Source organism: Ursus arctos, unplaced genomic scaffold (assembly GCF_023065955.2).
Source record: "Ursus arctos isolate Adak ecotype North America unplaced genomic scaffold, UrsArc2.0 scaffold_20, whole genome shotgun sequence".
Classification (NCBI taxonomy): Eukaryota; Metazoa; Chordata; class Mammalia; order Carnivora; family Ursidae; genus Ursus; species Ursus arctos.
In genome coordinates this window covers 40930888-40949981 of record NW_026622875.1, presented here as the reverse complement: position 1 = coordinate 40949981, position 19094 = coordinate 40930888, and positions in this window count along the sequence as shown.

The window sequence follows — 19094 nt, the reverse complement described above, 5'->3', positions numbered from 1 at the left end:
TACACAGGTATGGGTGAAGTATAAAGAAACCACACAGGGTAGACATAGTGGAAGAGCATATTCCACTCACAGGCCTAAAGGGCCAGAGGGCCAGGGCAATGTGGGGGTGGGGGTTGTGGGGGATAGGGGGAAAGAACTATGTAGAAAAGGCAGCCTTGAAAAGTGCAGTGATCTTTATTCATGGCACACAGACAGCCTAGGCCACCATATAAGAGAGAGCCAAGAGCCAATAAATCCCTGACCTCACTCTCCACCTTCTCTCTGATTCTGTGAGGGCTTCCTTTTAGGAAGCCAGAGGGCAAAGAATCTCATATGTACTATCCATACAGGCACCCTCCCCAGGCAGAGTGAGAAGGGCAGACAGTGGATTTAGAAGAGCAAATCGCAGATTTCTGACACAGTAGGAAATCAAGAATGGCCAGAAATTTCTGGAATTCACAACAAATACTAGGAATTCATCCCCCTCTTCTGTGCTCCAGCTACTTTCTTCTCAAGAAAGGATCCCTGAAACCACCCCACATTCAAATTTTTTAAAAAAGATGTATTTTATTATTAATATTCCCTTATTGACTGTTCTTTTTTTTTTTTAAAGATTTTATTTATTTATTTGTCAGAGAGCACACACAAGCAGGGGGAGCAGCAGGCAAAGGGAGAAGCAGGCTCTCCACTGAGCAAGGAGCTCGATGCAGGGCTTGATCCCAGGATTCTAGGATCATGAACCGAGCCACCCAGGCATCCCCTTACTGACTGTTCTTACCTTCTTTATCAGCAGCAGACCTGCTAGATCTTAGCTGGAAATGTGCCCATCACACCTAAAAGATAATATTTCCCAGTCTCACATGCAGTTTGGTATGTAATATGACTAAGTTCTAGCCAAGGGTACCGGTATAAACGATGTCCATAACTTCAGGGAGTTGTTCTTAAGATTCTTCCTTCCAGTTGACTGCAAATTCAGGCAAAATGTCTGGCTTTCCAGGAGCCATCTTGGATCATGAGTTGACATTGAGAAGGAATGACAGGTACAATGCAGCAGCAAGCTGGAAGGTGGCTGAATCTCTGACCCCATGCAATGCTAAGCTAAAGTTGACTGTTTTTAAACAGTCTCCACTTTTTAAACAGGAAAGAGAGGTATGTTTTTATATTTTAAAGCCATAATTACTTGGTGATTTCTATTACCTAGATCTCATTATAACTAACATCACCTATATATAGTGGAAAGATCAGCAAAGGCATGTGTTAAGGGTTAAATCATGCCACTAACACCCACCCAAATTCCTATGTTCAAGTTCTAACACCTAGTACCTCGGAATGTCACTGTATTTGCAGATAGAGACTTTAAAAGAGGTGATTAACTTAAAATGAGGCTGTTAGGGTGGGTCCTAATCCAATCTAACTGGTGTCCTAATAAGAAGAGGAAATTAGGGCACACAGAGACCCCCCCAGGGATGCTAGGCACAAAGGAAGGGACATGTTAGGACACAGAAAGAAGGTTGCCATCTGCAAGGCAAGGGGAGAAGCCTCAAAAGGAAAAACAAACAGACAAAAACCACTGTAGATGCCCCTGCACCGCTAGCCTCCAGAACTGTGAGAAAATAAATTTTTACTGTTTAAACCCCCTATTTATTATGCAGCCCCAGCAAACTAAGACAACATGTTATTAAGTTCAAGAAAAGAGCAGTAAAATGCAGAATGATATTATTTATAGGTAATATGCTTATGTATGCAAATGTATAGACAAAGGTCTGGAAATATACAGGAAAAAAGTAAAAATATTGATGACCAAAACTGGGGAGCTACTGAGGGACTAGGATTGGGGATGGAGGTTAAAGGGGAATTTCACCTTATATCGAAAACGTATTCAAGATTAGATTTTTTTTTTTAATCTATTAACTTCTCCTCTGGTTTTGGCAAACTTTGATTCTGATGAGCAATTAAAATTGAAATCTGTTGTCACTACCCTGCCCATGGTGGTGACATCCAGGGTAAAGAGAATCTCAGAGTGGGTGCTGTGTTTGGCTTTTGCTGTGTTTTCTGTAAGTGAACCATGGTGGCCCAGGCTGCCCCTGATTGTTGAAGTAAATTGTACTCTGGCTACGTGGTCTGCGAAGCTGTGAGAGTCATTAGGGACTGATGTCTATAGGGCTTTGGGGTCATGTTCATAAAGAGCACATGATGAGTTGTCTGGAATCAAACCCAGAATTATAGAGAAATGGCAAGAAATCCAGTGGGATAACATACAATCTGGTTATGAGACCAACAAACAGGAATGTGTTGCAATGTGACTTACACTGGAGAGGGAAAGAAGTCCTCCTGTTGGAAAAAATCATAATATTTTAAAAATTAGAATAACGATTTTGAATGACAGGTCTTAATTACCCCAGGAAGGACACATTTGAAAACCGCATGTGAAATTCTCTTGGTCTAAACAGGGCTGTAGAGAACAGCCCTCCTTGGAATCTGCGTGTCCCCACATCTGTGTTTCCACAGAAGTGGTCCCTAATGGAAGAAATACCCAGGATGTGGCAGATGGAGAACTTCCCTGAGCTCTGGTGCCTATAATAAGAATAGCATAAAGTTATAATTAGAGGAGCCAGTGAATCACAAAGGACCACGGTAACGTGGCAACCCTTGGAACAATGGGATGAGGAAATAGGTCACAGCTCTCTCTGGCAGTGGGACAATGTTATTTCTGAATTCAACACCTGGGCCTGGTTAAAAGGAGATTACCCTGGAAAGAAAGGATGATGGGCTGCAAGTTTACACTGTTTAGTGTGGGGAGTTTTACTAATAGGGGATGCAGCTATTCCTGATAATAACATATCCAAGCTGCTAAGTAATACAAAAGAAAAACGAAACAAGAGAAACAGATGGGGGAGAAAATTACAAATGGGATCTTTTTCATACAGTAAAATTTAGGAAAACACTTATAAAAGGTGAGTAGATGTTGTAAGGGTGGAATTTTGATCTGAAAGAGAATCTGGGAAAGGGAATAAGTCTAGCTAAAAGAAATAGACATTAAATTACTAAATATAGAAGAGATTGTTTAAGTGAGCCAGACCCGATGGTGGAAGAGACAAAATGGAGGAAGAAGGGGGCATCACTTTAGTGACAATACGATGACCTGATAAAGCTAAAGAACTCTAGGTATATTCCATTTCCGGTAGTCATAACAATAGGATACTGACCTTATGGGAATGGCATTGGAATAGAACAACATACAAATAGAGAGTTCTTAGAGGCAGGCCCACACAGTTAGCTGCCTTTTGGAGGAAGGTCTGGGAGGAGCTTCTGTTACCAGACCAAGAATGATGTCAAAGTGAAGAAGGATCCTGACCTAAATATAGAAAGGTTCCCTTGCACCTGGGGTGTAGGAAGAGCTTCCAGGTTCTGCGTACCCCTTGTTCCTGCTGAGTCTGATCGGTGTGAAGGTCAAGCAATAGGTCACATAGTGATACACTCTCAATGTTTCACTAGTTCTCTTCCAGGCTCAATGCTTAGAAGAAAATCCTTAAAATCAAGAGCAAGATCTAGAAAGGGCAGGTACTCATTCAGTCGGTTCCTGGAGCCAGGGCTAGGATTGTTCTTCCTATATTTCCACCACCTTAGAGTTCTAGGCCTGCCCAGAGTGGGGAGTTGGAGCGGAAGTCAGCAACTCTGCACTCACCTCTTCAGAGACTGATTCCACCCAAAACTTCTCCTGAGAATGAAAGATAAAGGGCATCCTCAAGGCAGACCTTCCCCATCACAACCCAACGACTATCCTGGTCAAGTCTCTTCCATCATAACCAAGCAAAATAAAATCATTCCTACTAAAAAAATGTATATCTGGTTGTACACCCCAAAAAGGACCACACCAAAAAAAACTGATGGTAACCAGAATACTGCCCTGTAGGCAGTGCCATGATAGTTTAAGGGATCTGGCAACCAGGGCTAAGAGTTCACATCCAAATGAGACAATCACACCACTTCCTGGGCTGTAGCTGTTTCAGGTAGCTTAAGTTGGCAAACCCATAGCTTTTCAATTCAAATGACAACTTCACTTGTTCCACTTTAATCTTTCACCAAATCTTGTTGCACCTGCCCCTACCCAACAAAAGTTTCTACCCCTCAGTCCCGCATTTGGCCCTATCCATGTTAGATGATACCTCTGAGAAAGTCATGAAAGAAATACTAGAGTCTCACAAACATCATGACTAGTTCCAGAGAGGATGTCAGCTGGAAGGACCAGAAAGGAAACCTGCCTTCTGCTTCCAGAACATGCTAGAATGGTTTAAATCCTTGAAATCCTGTAACTAAGCAAACTTGGAAAAATTTCAGCCTTGATCCCACTCACAGGATAGAGGGCAAGGAAGAAGAGGTATTCATTCTACCCCAGACCCTGTAAATGGATCCAGTCCCATGCACCATGCCACCAGATAGAGACAGAGCTGAAATCCAGTACTATTTGGGATCTCCATCTCAAACTCCCACCTCCAGCTCTTGCTTCTAGCTACTGGAGAACTTCTTTGGCTCTCTATACCCATCCCAGGCTTTTCTTTTTCAGTGTATAATAGGTTTGCACATTCTTTTTCAACTTTGACCCTACACCACTCTCATAGAATGCTGTAGTACACAGGTACACGGACTGTGTTTTGTCCACTTCCACAATGCCATTCATACACTTGTCTTTTAATACTATCGACACAGATTCTCTGGCTTCACACACTCCTAACTACTAATAAGAGGCATTCCCACCTTTTGCCCTGGTTTCATGAGAACGATACAGGCTGGTTTAGCCCCAACAAAGAAAAGTTCAGACATACTTCTCAGAGGTAGAGATCTGAGCCAAGAGAAATAAGCAACACGTGCCCTGTAGGTTACAAGTCGCCTGGCTGGTTTTGAGATGTGGCTGCAGATCAAATTTCAGAATCAAAGATTTCAAAGTTGCCTTTGTATTATTACTTTTCAAACATAGCCATATATTAACATTTTATTAATTCAGAAGTAGTGCCAGTTTTCAACCTCCTTTTTTTTTCTTTTTGCTTCAAATCTTTTATCTTTTCCAGGTTAAAATTTATGAATTCAGCTAAATTATGCCCTGTGACTCTACCTAGATTTATTTTCCTAGCTCCTTTCCTCCACAACACTGCTCTTCTGAAGTAGATGTGTGGCTATCAAGTCCTTGTGTTTATGCTTTCAATTTATATGTGAATCATGAATGATTTATAAGTTTGGGGGGATTATTTTAATTTTATATAATTAACATTACAAGTTGTCATTCTGTATATTGCTCTTTTCATTCAAAGCCAGGTTTTTGAAATTTATCTGTAAGATTCACATCTTTCAGCAGTTTTTTTTTTTTCTTATTCTTAGAGTTCTTTACACATTCTGGAACTGTTTCCTTTCTCAGATATATATGTTCTTCATACATATATACTAGTCTAGTTTTGCTTTTAAATTGTTTATGTTATCTTTTTTCATACATACTGTTAAAGTTTCAATCTAGTCAAATGCATCAATATTTCCTTCTGAATTCTGCCTTTTAAAGGTCTGGTTAAAATACCATTCCCAGTACTATACTTATAACAGTATTCTCTTTTTATCCCAAAAGTTTTATTTTTCTTATTTAGCGATCTTTTTATTCATTCAACTTTCAGTACATGTCAATTTTTGGCAATGATGTGCAATGGCTTCTCTCTTACTACAAAGTTCCCACATATGCAGGGATGTATTTCTGGCTTCTCTATCTTGTTTCTTTGATCAATTTCCATAACATTTCACCAATACCACATTGTCTTAATTACATCTTTTTAAAAACTTTGATATTTGGCAATGTACAGAAATTTGTTCTATTTCTACACACTAATAGTGAAGCAGCAGAAAGTGAAATTAAGAAAACAATCCCATTTACAACTGCACCAAAAATAATTAAATATCTAAGAATAAACTTAACCAAAGAGGTTAAAACCTCTGAAAACTATAAAACACTGATGAAAGAAATTGAACAGAAAGAAATGGGAAAACATTCTATGCTCATGGATTGAAAGAATAAATATTGGTAAAATGTCTATACTACCCAAAGACATCTACACATTCAATGTAATCCCTACCAAAATACCAACAGCATTTTTCCAGAGCTAGGACAACAATCCTAAATTTCGGTGGAACCACAGAAGAACCCGAACAGCTGAAGCAACCTTGAAAATTAAAAAAAACAAAAACAAAAAACTGGAGGTATTACAATTCTAGACTTCAAGTTATATTTAAAAACTATACTAATGAAAACAGTATGGTAACAACACAAAAATAGATATATAGATCAACAGAACAAAATAGAAAACCTAGAAATGAACCCACAACTATATGGTCAATTAATCTTCAACAAAGGAGGAATGAATATATAATGGGAAAAAGACACTCTCTTCAACAAATGGAATTGGGAAAACAAGACAGCAACAGACAAAAGAATGAAACTGGACCACTTTCTTTCACCACACACAAAAATAAATTCAAAATGGATTAAAGACCTAAATGTGAGACCTGAAACCATAAAAATTCTAGAAGAGACCACAGGCAGTAATTTCTCTGACATCTGCTGTAGCAAGATTTTTCTAAATATGTCTCCTGAGGCAAGGGAAATAAAAGCAAAAATAAGCTATTAGGACTACATCAAAATAAAATGCTTCTGAATAGCAAAGGAAGCAATCAACACAACCAAAAGTCAACCTACTGAGTGGGAGAAGATATTCACAAATGATATATCTGATAAAGGGTTAGTATCCAAAATATATAAAGAACTTCTACAACTCAACACCCAAAAAAACAAATAATCCAATAAAAAAAATTGGGCAGAAAACATGAATGGACATTTCTCCAAAGAAGACATAACAGATGGCCAATAGACACCTGAAAAGATGTTTAACATCACTCATCATCAGGGAAATGCGACTCAAAACCACAATGAGATACCACACCCCACCTGTCAGAATGGCTAAAATAAAAAACAAGTATTGGGGAGGATGTGGAGAAAAAGGAACACTTGTACACTGTTTGTGGGAATGCAAACTGCTGCAGCCACTGTGGAAAGCATAACGACAGAGGCTCCTCAAAAAGTTAAAAATAGAACTATCCTACAATTCAGTATTCATGCTACTGGATATTTACCCAAAAAATGCAAAAACACTAACTCAAAGGGATCCATGCACCCCTGTGTTTATTGCAGCATTATTTGCAATAGCCAAATTATGGAAGCGGCCTAAGTGTCCATCAGTAGATGAATGGATATAAAGATGTGGAATATTATTCACCTGTAATAAAGAATGGGTGAATTTGCAACATGGATGGAGCTAGAGAGTATAATGCTAAGCAAAATAAGTCAGTCTGAGAAAGACAAAAACCATATGATTTTACTCATATGTGGAATTTAAAAAACAAAACAATGGAGCAAAGAAAAAAGGAGAGAAAGTAAGAAACAGACTCTTAATTATAGAGAAAAAACTGATGGTTACCAGAGGGGAGGTGGGTAGGGGTATGGGTGCAATAGGGAATGGGGATTAAAGAGCATCTGTATCATTATGAGCACAGAGTAGCGTATAGAATTGTTGAATCACTATGTTGTACAACTGAAACTAGTATAACACTGTATGTTAACTATACCATAATTAAAATACTTAATAAAATAAAAATAAAACTTTGATAATTGGTACATCAAGGTGCCTCTCCTTTTTGTCTTTAAAATTATGTACGTTATTCTTGAACTTTGACTCATCCATATGAATCATGAGAACTACTTGTCAAATTCTATACACACACACACAAACACATACCTCTTTTAATTTTTACAATAGGTTTTACAATTTCTAAACAGTAATTCTTCCCATTTATGAATATATTATATCTTGCCATATATTCAGGGTGTGTATGCCCTTCAATAAATTATATAATTTTCTTGCTAAAGATCTTGCCCAAAGTTGCTAAAAAATATTCCTAGTGTTCTTATTATTATGACTAAGGTCATTTTAAATTTCATTATATTTTTGAATTGGTTATTCCTGGAGTATTGGGAGACTGCTGATTTTTAAAAAATTGCTCTGGATCTAGGAAATTTGCTGAACTTTCTTAATTAGTTTCAACACATTATCAATACATCCTGCTAGATTTATTAACCAAACAATTTACCAGCTGCACATATGACAGTCTTCTCTCTTCCTTTCCAAATCTTACACTGGCAATTTATTTTTTTTAATCTATTGCATTAGATAAGACCACCAGGATACTGATGAATGAATAGTAATAATTATAGATGCATCTTTATTTTGTTCTTGATTTTAATGGAAATTCTTCTAAATTGTTTGAATTAATTACAACATTTTCATATGTTCAAGTTTTTAAAAATCTTTTTTCAAGTAAAGGAAGTTCTTCCTACGTTGCTAAGAATTTTTAATCATGAATATTTGTAAATTTTATCAGCATCTTTGAAGATGATCATTGTTTTTTCTCCTTCAATTATTGATGTACCACTAATAGATTTTCTACAGTTAAACTATCTTGCATTCTTGGGATAAATTTTATGTGGTTAGGTTATGTTTTATATACTGCTAGATATGATTCACTGATATCTAGAAGGTTTTTCAGTCTCTGTATAAATCAGTTTCTCTTTTTTGTACACAGTGTGTCCAGTTTTGGTAACAAGCTGATATGAGCTTAAAATTAGTTGGAAAGCTTTCCCCCTGAAACAATTACATTAGAAGGGGATTATGCTTGAAGCCTTGATGAAATAACACCCTCTGTAGTTGGAAGCCTTAGACAAAGGTGGAAGAAGGAGATTTATACTCCAATTCAGTCTCTTTCATGGTTATTTGATAAATCCGGCTTTATTTCCCTTGAATCAATCTTGACAACCTATTTTACTAAAAACTTATATTTTTTATCAATTGATGAGTATCTCAAATATTCAGCTTTGAATTTTTGTTAATCATTTCAATTATTTCTTTAGCTATATCCCACAAATTTTGATATGTAATTTGTTATTTTATTACATTCTAAATATTTTAAACTGCCCATTGTAATTTTATAAACACATGAATATTTACAAGTATAGTTTAGTGTCCAAATACATGGATTTCTACTGTCTTTCTGTTATTTGTTTCTAATTTTATTACTTTGTGTTCAGGAAGCATGGTGTGTATGACACAGATTCTTAGAGTATCATTGAAATTTACTTTTTTTTTTTAAAGATTTTATTTATTTATTCGACAGAGATAGAGACAGCCAGCGAAAGAGGGAACACAAGCAGGGGGAGTGGGAGAGGGAGAAGCAGGCTCATAGCGGAGGAGCCTGATGTGGGGCTCGATCCCAGAACGCCGGGATCACGCCCTGAGCCGAAGGCAGACGCTTAACCGCTGTGCCACCCAGGCGCCCCTGAAATTTACTTTTGTAACCAATTTTTATAATTATACTTTGTGTATTTAAAACCTATATACATATATATGTATATGTTGAGGGTAGAAATTATATATCTCTGTCAACAGTTTGTTAAATCTGTTACTAAAATCTTAAATATCCTTCGTAATGTGTTTCTGTGACTTGTAAGTTTCAGAAATGCATGTATTACAACCTTTCTTTGGGCAACAGAGTTTTGAATTTCTTCTTGTAATTCTGCCAGTTGTTGTTTTATAGGTTTGGAGGCTATGTTGTTTAATGCATACAGATTCATGATGGCTATAGCTTCCTTAGTCAATTGTTATCATTAGATTATATCTCTATCATTATTAGCATTTTTGTGTCACATTATATTTTATATGATATAAAAATTATTAAACTGGCTCTTTTTTGATATCACATAAATTTATTTAAAATAAATTTTCTCCTAAAAATTCAAAATCTCAAATCACTTAGTTCAATTTCATACAACTCCAGTTCAAAGGTAAAATTAAGAGGTGGATATCTCCTTTTTCTTGATTGAGGTATAACTGACATACAACATTATATTAGCTTCAGGTGTACAACAAAATTAACACTAATTTGTTGGTCTTATCTGATTCCAGTTTACTTTCAAATTTACCAATAGTCTTTAAAATGTTTTTGGGGGGTTAGGTTTTTTGTTTGTTTGATGTTTTTTACAATTTGTTTATTCAAATGAGGATCAAAACAAGATTCACGCATTACATATATTTTTTATGGCTTTTAAATCTAGAGTAATCTTTTTTTTTCTCTTTTCATGCCTATCTTCCCTCAAGACAAGTCAGTTTTTCCATAGAATGGCTTACATTCTGTTTGCTTCATTTTCACTGTTACATCATTTAACTAGTTTTTCTATCCCTCTGTTTCCTGTAAACTGGAAATTATCTCTAAGGACTAAGTGCACATAGTTCAACACTTTGGGGCAACATTACTTCATATAAATATACTTCTGTCTACTTCATATCGCTTCACCTCTGGAGGCATACTGTAAATGATGTTTACTTCTCTATCATCTTTTTCTAATTTTTCCACTAGTTAGAAGTTTATATATTCTATATCTATCCTTTCAATGACTATTCTTAATTTTTCTATATGCTTATCTATGTAAGATTTAAGTCAATCAATATCTCCACTTTCTTCCCCAACAAAACAAGAAAATTAGCATGCTATAACTCTGAACACCTACCTCTATCATCCACATTCCTGCTTAGGAGTTTGATTCTCTTTTGCTTTAAATGTCTCTCCCAAATTAATGTCATTATTTTTATAGCTAATATTTATTTAGTATTACCAACATGTTTACCATTGTCTTTTTCACCCTTACTTTTTGCATTATATGGCTTCTTGTGGGTTTAATTTCCTTTTTAGTAAAATGCATCCATCACTAGCTTTTGTCATTTATTTTGTTTTGATTTGGGAATGGTCTGTAAGTAGTATCTTTTCAATATTTATGGTTTGAAAATGTCATTTTACTCTCACTGCTTAGTGATGATTTAGCTGAGTACAGAGTTGTAGACAGATATTATTCTCCTTCATAATCCAGAACCTATTTTATGGTTCTATGGAATATCTTTTTATGTCGAATAATTTTTTTTCAGTCTGATTATTGGGATTTCACAGGTGATGTCTTTGTGAGGCTTTTTAAAATTCTTTCTGGGGCGCCTGGGTGGCGCAGGCATTAAGTGTCTGCCTTCGGCTCAGGGCGTGATCCCTGTGCTCTGGGATGGAGCTCCACATCAGGCTCCTCCAGCAGGAGCCTGCTTCTTCCTCTCCCACTCCCCCTGCTTGTGTTCCCTCTCTCGCTGGCTGTCTCTCTCTGCCAAATAAATAAATAAAATCTTTAAACATAAAAATAAAATTCTTTCTGTCTTTGCAGTTTTACATTTGCATTATGATATATCTGGGTGTAAAACTGTTTTCCTATTTCAGAATTGTAATGCTACTTTGATCTCAAGACTAATTGAATTTTTCTCAATTCTGAGAAGTTCTCTACTATTACGATTTCAAATACTGCCTCTCTAACATTCTTTGCATTTTGTTATTGTGTAATTATATTGAAATACCTCATGTTATCTTCAATATCTCTCAGCTTCTCCCTCATATTTTCCATTCCTTTCCCTCTCTGTGCTCTCTTCTGAGTGACTTCCAAGATATATCACCTAATTCCATTTTTAGCTCTTTAGAAACTTCTATAGAAACTATCCATGAGGTTATTCAAAGTGCATATTTTCCAGGGCGCCTGGGCGGCTGTTATTAAGTGTCTGCCCTCAGCTCAGGTCATGATCCCAGGGTCCCGCTTCTCCCTCTCCCACTCTGCCTGCTTGTGTTCCCTTTCTTGCTGTGTCTCTCTCTGTCAAATAAATAAAATCTTTAATTTTTAAAAAAGTGCATATTTTCCTTTTCTTAAAATTTTCTATTTTCCCAAATTTTCTTTTTTGTTTTTTCATAATATTCATTCTTTTGTTCTATAATTGATAGTTATTGAAGTGTGAGTTTTGCAGTTTATCTGATTTGCTGATTCTTATAACTTTTAACTTGCAAACATGGAAATAGAAGTTGTATAGCAAGAGGTTCCCATAGGATCTGGGCTGAGGAGTTTCTTTATGCAGTCGTTTTGTGTTTGTCCCTATCATCATCCAACAGTTTCTCCAATGTCTGATCATTTTATAAGTGAATTATTCAGCTAGGAGTTCTCGCATGACACAGAGAAAGGGAATTGTGACCCTACAACCATAAGTCGTGAAGATATCACATTCCATTTTCCCATATGTCCCAGGAATTGGCCAACCTCCTTCAAGCTGGTAGTTGTAGACTCAACTGGTCCCCATGTGACAGATGGAGCAGACTTGAGTGACTCTCAGCTTTACTCAAGTGCTCTTGATTCTAGTTCTTCACTTTCCTGTGGGTCTTATCAAACCTCATTGAGCTCTTGGCAATTTTAAAATTTATTTAATTTTTTAAAAATAGGCTCCACACCCATGGAACCCAACATGGGGCTTGAACTCACAACCCCAAGACCAAGATCTGAGTTGAGATCAAGAGACAGATGCTTAACAGACTGAGCTACCCAGGTGTCCTGAGCCATTGGAATTTTTAAAGCGTCCCTCCATCATTATTTATATCAAAATAAAAGAAAATACCATTTTAAATCACAGAGTATTAGAAATAGAAAAATTGAATTGAGGGTTTTTTTAAAAATATGAGCAATATTAACATGGGAAGCATAAGTTTTAGCTTCATATTTTTCAAGGGGAAACTATTCTTTCAGAGAAAAAGAGAAAACAGGGAGATGTACTAAAGTACTGGTGCCACATGAAAGGTAGGGAGTGTGGGTACACCCTGGAGCCAAGAGCTCTAAAATTTAGGTCTGAGACTCTTTGGACCATGAGGTTGTACAAACTGGATTTCTCAGAGTTTCAGCTTTCTATGTATCAAGTCAGAAAAGTGAAGCTTAGGGGGAAACATGCAGCTTCAGAGATGTCTATAAAGAAAGGTAAATTCCTGTAGAAAAATGCATAACATTAATACAACCTTTTGAAGTCATACCTCGTAATACAAGAAGAGAAGCTTTGTGGATGATAAGACCATAAGTAAAGTCATAAAAGGTGACACTACTTTAGGCTCAATTAGTCTGACCCTAAAGAACCTGACTTTGGTTCTTAAAGTGTTGCTTACTTAGCTAAATCCAGTCTGAAAGGGAAACATCATTTTCTAGGCTTTAGCAGCTAGAATATATATAAATTAAGACTTTTCCCAGAGATATTACAATAACTCCATTTTTAAGCTTGTCTTGCTTGCCCTGGTCATAGAGGGAAAAAATGGTCTAAACCAGTGTCATTAGTCAGCCTTAAAAGATCAACTTCCTACATAGTTTTCTCTTGATTGAAGACCGACTTCCTCCTGGGACAAGAATGGCTTTGAGATTCTAGAAGATATTTCTCATTTTGAAGAAAGAGCAGATAAAATATAGACTGATTTTATCTGAGCAAAAACACTAATCAGGTTATAGGCACTAGAAAAGCATCAACAGCCCCAAAATGTGTAAAGGTCAAAATGTAATAAATGATGTGTCTTCTGCTGAAAAGCAACTAGGATCCATCTATTACCTAAGAGCTAATCTATATTAAGAGCTTAACCTGGGACAGTCTTCCTTCTCCTACTTCAGCAACCAAATGCTTTGGTCAGCAAGGCAAAGCCTTCCAAAGTAAAATGTTTTGTATTTTTCACCATTCTGCCTCATTCCCAAGATATTTACAAGACATTTGGAGATGATTTTAAAGATAAGATACATCCCTTCAGAAGAAAAGCAGATTAGGGCTTCCAGCACGTCCATTGCTAAAGATACTCACTGAAGTCTACTATCGTAAAAACATTTTCTTTCTGAAGGTGTGGGGATCTTCAAAAGGCTTTTCAGGCAAACATCCATTTTGTACCTACAGACAGGATGTAGGGCTGATGCCAGCTCCCATTTCCAATGAATAAGTGGAGTCCATTGTCTCCATGGGGAAGCCAATCAATATGTGCTGACCAAATCATAAATTCGGCAGGGATGAAGAAACAATGTGAAATGAACAACTTGGGCAGTCTTTAAATATTTTGACAATTACCCTGTTGTCAGCTAGATTTTCATCTCCAGATGTTGTTACTTGATAGTACCATCTGCCTTGAGTGTAAGTGCTTTTTTAATTTTCTGTGGCCAAGACAATTTCCAGATGTTCCCTCCTCCTTAAAAGTTAGCAGGGGGAAGAAATGAATACAGTCAGGAACCAAGAAGGCTGCCAGCTCAGCAGCAGCTGCGATAGCAGTCTGACCTTCTAGAACACTGATGCTTTACTTTCTTCCTTGTCCAGTAAAGGAGGGAGCAGCCTGTCAGCCAAAGGAAGGCCATTTTGAGTTGCAAGGAGACAAGGAGGGTGCCTCCCAGAAAACTCACATTCTAGAGAAAGGAAGGTAGACAATAAGCAGGTAAACAATTAATATCTGGCAATAATAAGTACTATGAAGAAAAGAAATAGGGCAATGAGACACAATAATGAAGAACGGAGGTTGATAGCTGTTTTGGATATTTTATTTTATTTCACTTTATTTTAAAATTTTAGAGAGCGTGTGTGCCCACATGAGGAGGGGGAGGGCAGAGAGAGAGGGAGAGACAGATTCCCTGCTAAGCAGGGAGCTAAACGTGGGGCTCCATCTCAGGACCCCAAGATCATGACCTGAGCTAAAGGTAGATGCTTAACCGACTGAACCACCCAGGCGCCCTTGTTTTGGATATTTTAGATCGAGAAAATTCTCTAATGAGAGGTGACATTTGAGATGAAAACTGAAAGTGATAGCCAAATGGCTTTGAACACTTTCGAATTTTTTTTTATGCTTTTAAATGGTCTTGCATACTTTATAACACGGTACTCAATCTGTTATGACAGTATTTCTACTTTTTAAGTCCTCTTCTGTAGCATCATTTTAACAATTTATTTGAAGAGAAATTAACACACCAAGAAATTAAATATCACCCATAATCCCACCACTTAAACACCATCATATAATGAAGTTAAAATTCTCCATTTTTCTGTTTCTTTCTCCCATCCTTCCAACATCTATGCCCCTGTGGCTAATCCCTGCTGTGCACTGGGAAGAATCACTAGTAACAATCTGGTTCATGGCTGGATTGCTGACAGCACTCTATCAAAATTCTTACATTTAATTCAAGTATGGTGGATAATCTGCAAAGCCTCAGGAGTTCTCTCACTGTCTTTTGCCTAGAAATCATTTTACCTTGCCCGTGGAAGTCCCAATGGCTGCAAAACCTGTCAGTTCCCTTTTAATGGCATGAATGGACTGTGAGCACCAAATAGCAGCTCCACAAACCACACTAATGATGACGAATGAAGAGCATGAACTATCTAATCTTCACAACAACCCTACTCTACAATGTCGATGTAAATGTCCCCATTGTAAAAGTGAGGTTCAGAGATTAAATATATTGCCCAACATCATGTAGTAAGCTGCGAGCAAAGGTTTATGTGCACATCTGACTGACTCTACCAGCCCTCCTCTGGATTAGGAGTTGGCCAACTACAGCCCAAAACAGCTCGCCATTTGCTTCTGTACAGCCCATGAGCTAAAAATGGATTTTATGTTTACAAGTGGCAGAAAAAGGTTTTTTACAACACATAAAAATTATATAAAATTCAAATGCAAGTTTTATTGGCCCACAGGCACATTCATTCATCGTGTATTGTCTTTGGTGGCTTTCATGCTGTTGTACAGCAGAGTTGAGGAGTTGCAACAGAGACCAGTTGACCCACAAAGGCTAAAGTATTTACTACTGTCATATAAGAGAAAGTTTTTCAACCCCTTCTCTAGATAATCAGGCACCCCTAGGCAGTAAATGAGTAATTAGATGTCTCATTCTGTTTGATGAGCAAAACAGAGCTACTACGCTATTATGATAATAAAGGGTCTGATATAGGAATCACGTTTACAAGAAAGAGGAAGCAGCTGGAAGAGCCAAGATCTCGAGGTTACAGCCAGAATTTTAAGGAAACAGCCACTTTTAACCTCAACTTGAAGCACCGGGGTAGGTGGAGAAAGCAGAGCTGGTGGGGATCTCTGAGGAACCACTACATCTGGCTGCACAACCACAAAGAGGGAGCTTGTGGAAAGGTCTACAAAGCTCTCATGTCTGGCAGTCAGTACCTCCTGAGAACAATGACTTCTCCTTCACTTTCACTTTCCAAAGCTCTGCAAGTTCCTCCCAGTGGTAAACTCTAACCCAGGACTACAGAAGAAGAGGGATTCTGGGAAACATAGACTGGGCATAGAAGGGGGAGGTGATCATGCAGAGCTGAAAACACAACTCATCATGCAAACCAAACTATAGTTGGGGATACCATAGGCAAGATTTACCCAGTGGTAACCAGTACCTGCAAAGAGCCTGCCATCTTGCCCACAGTGATGGGGATGTAGATTGGAATCCTGGGGTACCTTTTTGCCTGTCCTTCTACCTTATTCACAGTACCTACATTGCTCTTTTTTGGGAATTGTGATCCAGGCTTAAAACTCAATCCAGCCAACTGGTAACCCAGTATTTTATCATCTTTATCATCATCATCATTGTCTTTATTGTCATGAAAAGACACTTCCACTTAAAAAGTGCCTACTTCCTGCTTTGGCCCATACTGGATGATTTATAAACTTCATCTCATTTACTCTACCCACAGTCCTTTCAGGTGATGAGGTTTAACCTCTTTTTACAGATGAGAAAACTAAGGTTTGAAGAGGTTACAAAATTTGCTGAACTTCACGGCTGAGCTGGGACTTGCATCTCCACGTTGTGTGACTCCCAAACATAGCATCCTGAACCACCATGTTATCTGCCAAAGCCAAGTTTCTCTCAAACCCTGTTTCTGGTACCCTGCTTTTCATTTTGGCTTACAAGTTGGAAAATGTTTGATTGCTGGTCTTCTAATTATCCACAACTATGCTCCCATGCTCCTTCCCTCGAGTGAGTTCCTTGGGAAGTTCCAGATTCAACTGGATTTCACTAAACTTTCTTGATCATAATATTAACTGCTGATTTCAACCTAGATGAGAGTGAGGATCACATATATTGCCCTTCTGGTTCTTTTTTTTTTTTTTTTTTTTTTTTTTTGCAATGCAGCACAGCATAGCATCTGCCCTGCTAGTTCTCAAAATACAGCTTGTTCCAGGGTATTCCTGACTATGACAATAAAAAGCTATCTTAACAAGTAGTCTTCTTTCCCAACATTCTGTAGGGTAACAGTTCAAGGGCAGACTCTGGCATGAGACTACCTGTTTTAATCCAGGCCCTATCACTTACCACTTATGCATGACCTAACCACTGAGTCTGTGTTTCCTCCTCTCCAAAACAGAGATAGTAATCATATTTACTCCATACAGTGTTGTGAGGATTACATAAATCAAGATATAGAAATAACTTACTGCAATGGGATACTTACTATAAGCACACACAGTTGGCTATGATTGTTATGATTATCTTCATAAATCAAAGACATAAAAAAAAATACTGGCTTTTCAAAATGATATACAGTGCATTTTCTATCCAAGCAAGCCAATTTGAACAATTGTTTCTAGTATGATGAAGCGGTTTCTCAGTATAATGATGATAAAAATAATTAATAGTAGTTAGCCAGTATGGCACCTTGTGATTTTGAAATAGCTTCCTCATTAATCATAAGCATGCACAATCATTTTTGTTCATGGACTAAAACTCCAGTTAATGGATTCTGAACTGGGGCTGTGTCAGAGCAGCCAGAAGGTGTGTGAATTTTTGACGAAGCAGAGAAGGGTTTGGCAAGCTGGTGTTCAATAGCTAATGCATGCAGGACCCCGTGCAGCTGATCTGCATGCTAATTGCCTCACCAGAAACTAGATTCTGCAGGGCAGACACCTTGTTAGTGAAATGCTCTTTCTCCCTCTCTCCCTTCCCTCCTTGTCTCTCTTCATCTTGCTCTCTATTGCCATCACTTAATCTTATTGTCCCCCAAAAGGGAAAAACACTCCACCCTATCCCCAAAATGAAGCAAGAAGTCTGGAAATAGTGGTTCTTTTATGGAGTTTCCACAGCTAGAAAGCAATTGTCAAAATGACCCTTGGGATCCAGGCACACTAAACAGCTTTAAGCATGAGAGTAATATGGTCAGATTTGGGTTATAGAAAGATCTACTTGGAAACATGGGGGAAAGGGATTGAAGAAAGATTAGCCTGAAAGCAGAGAGTATCTGTTAAAATAATCCAGGGTGATATTATGTTCAAGGGGGCCTGAACAATGTGTTGTAAAATGGAGAGAAATGGACAGATATGAGGGACATTTAGGAACAAGAACTAAAGACTGATTGGACATGGGGCTGAGGGAAAAGGGGAGTCAAGGATGACCCCCAAGGATGACCCTGTCTCAGTCAATTGGATCCTCTGGGCCTAGAGATAATTAGTAATTTAAATTATCATTTGATTAAGCTGCCTCGTATGCCCAATTCATTAACACCGTAGGTCAATATATTCGTATCAACATTGAGACTACTTGCCCATTAGACGCTGCAACAAAAGAATCATTGACAGGGCTATTTAGGAAACAATCTCCTACTACCTATGCATGCTATTCCAGGCACCAGCAAGGATATAGAGATGAATATGACATGTAACACGACATTTGCAAAGCAAAATTATTAAATGTTACACTAAGGTTAAAAAAAATGCATTCTCTATTGAAATATACAGGAATGGTAGATAAATTTCAGCCTACCAAAATGAACACTGGCTCCAGAAAAAAATGTGTCTAAACTGGTCCTTGAAGAATGAGCATAATTTCAACAGGCATAGATAGATATGCTATTCTTGGTTGATGAAAAGATTTGAGCAAAACCTCACAGGTATGTGACTGTACTTGCCATGCAACAGAAAGCCTGAATATTACATTTCTCCTAGCCTTTAACATTAGATGCATTATCAACATAACATGAGCTGGAAGAAAAGCATTAAATATACAGATCAATTTTGAAACGCATCTCACTTCGAGTAGATAAAGGGGGAAAAAAGTAATCATGAGATCATGTAAAGCCAAGTATAACACAGGGAGCAGGGGGAGTCCAAGTAAGGGATATGTCTGGAAGCAG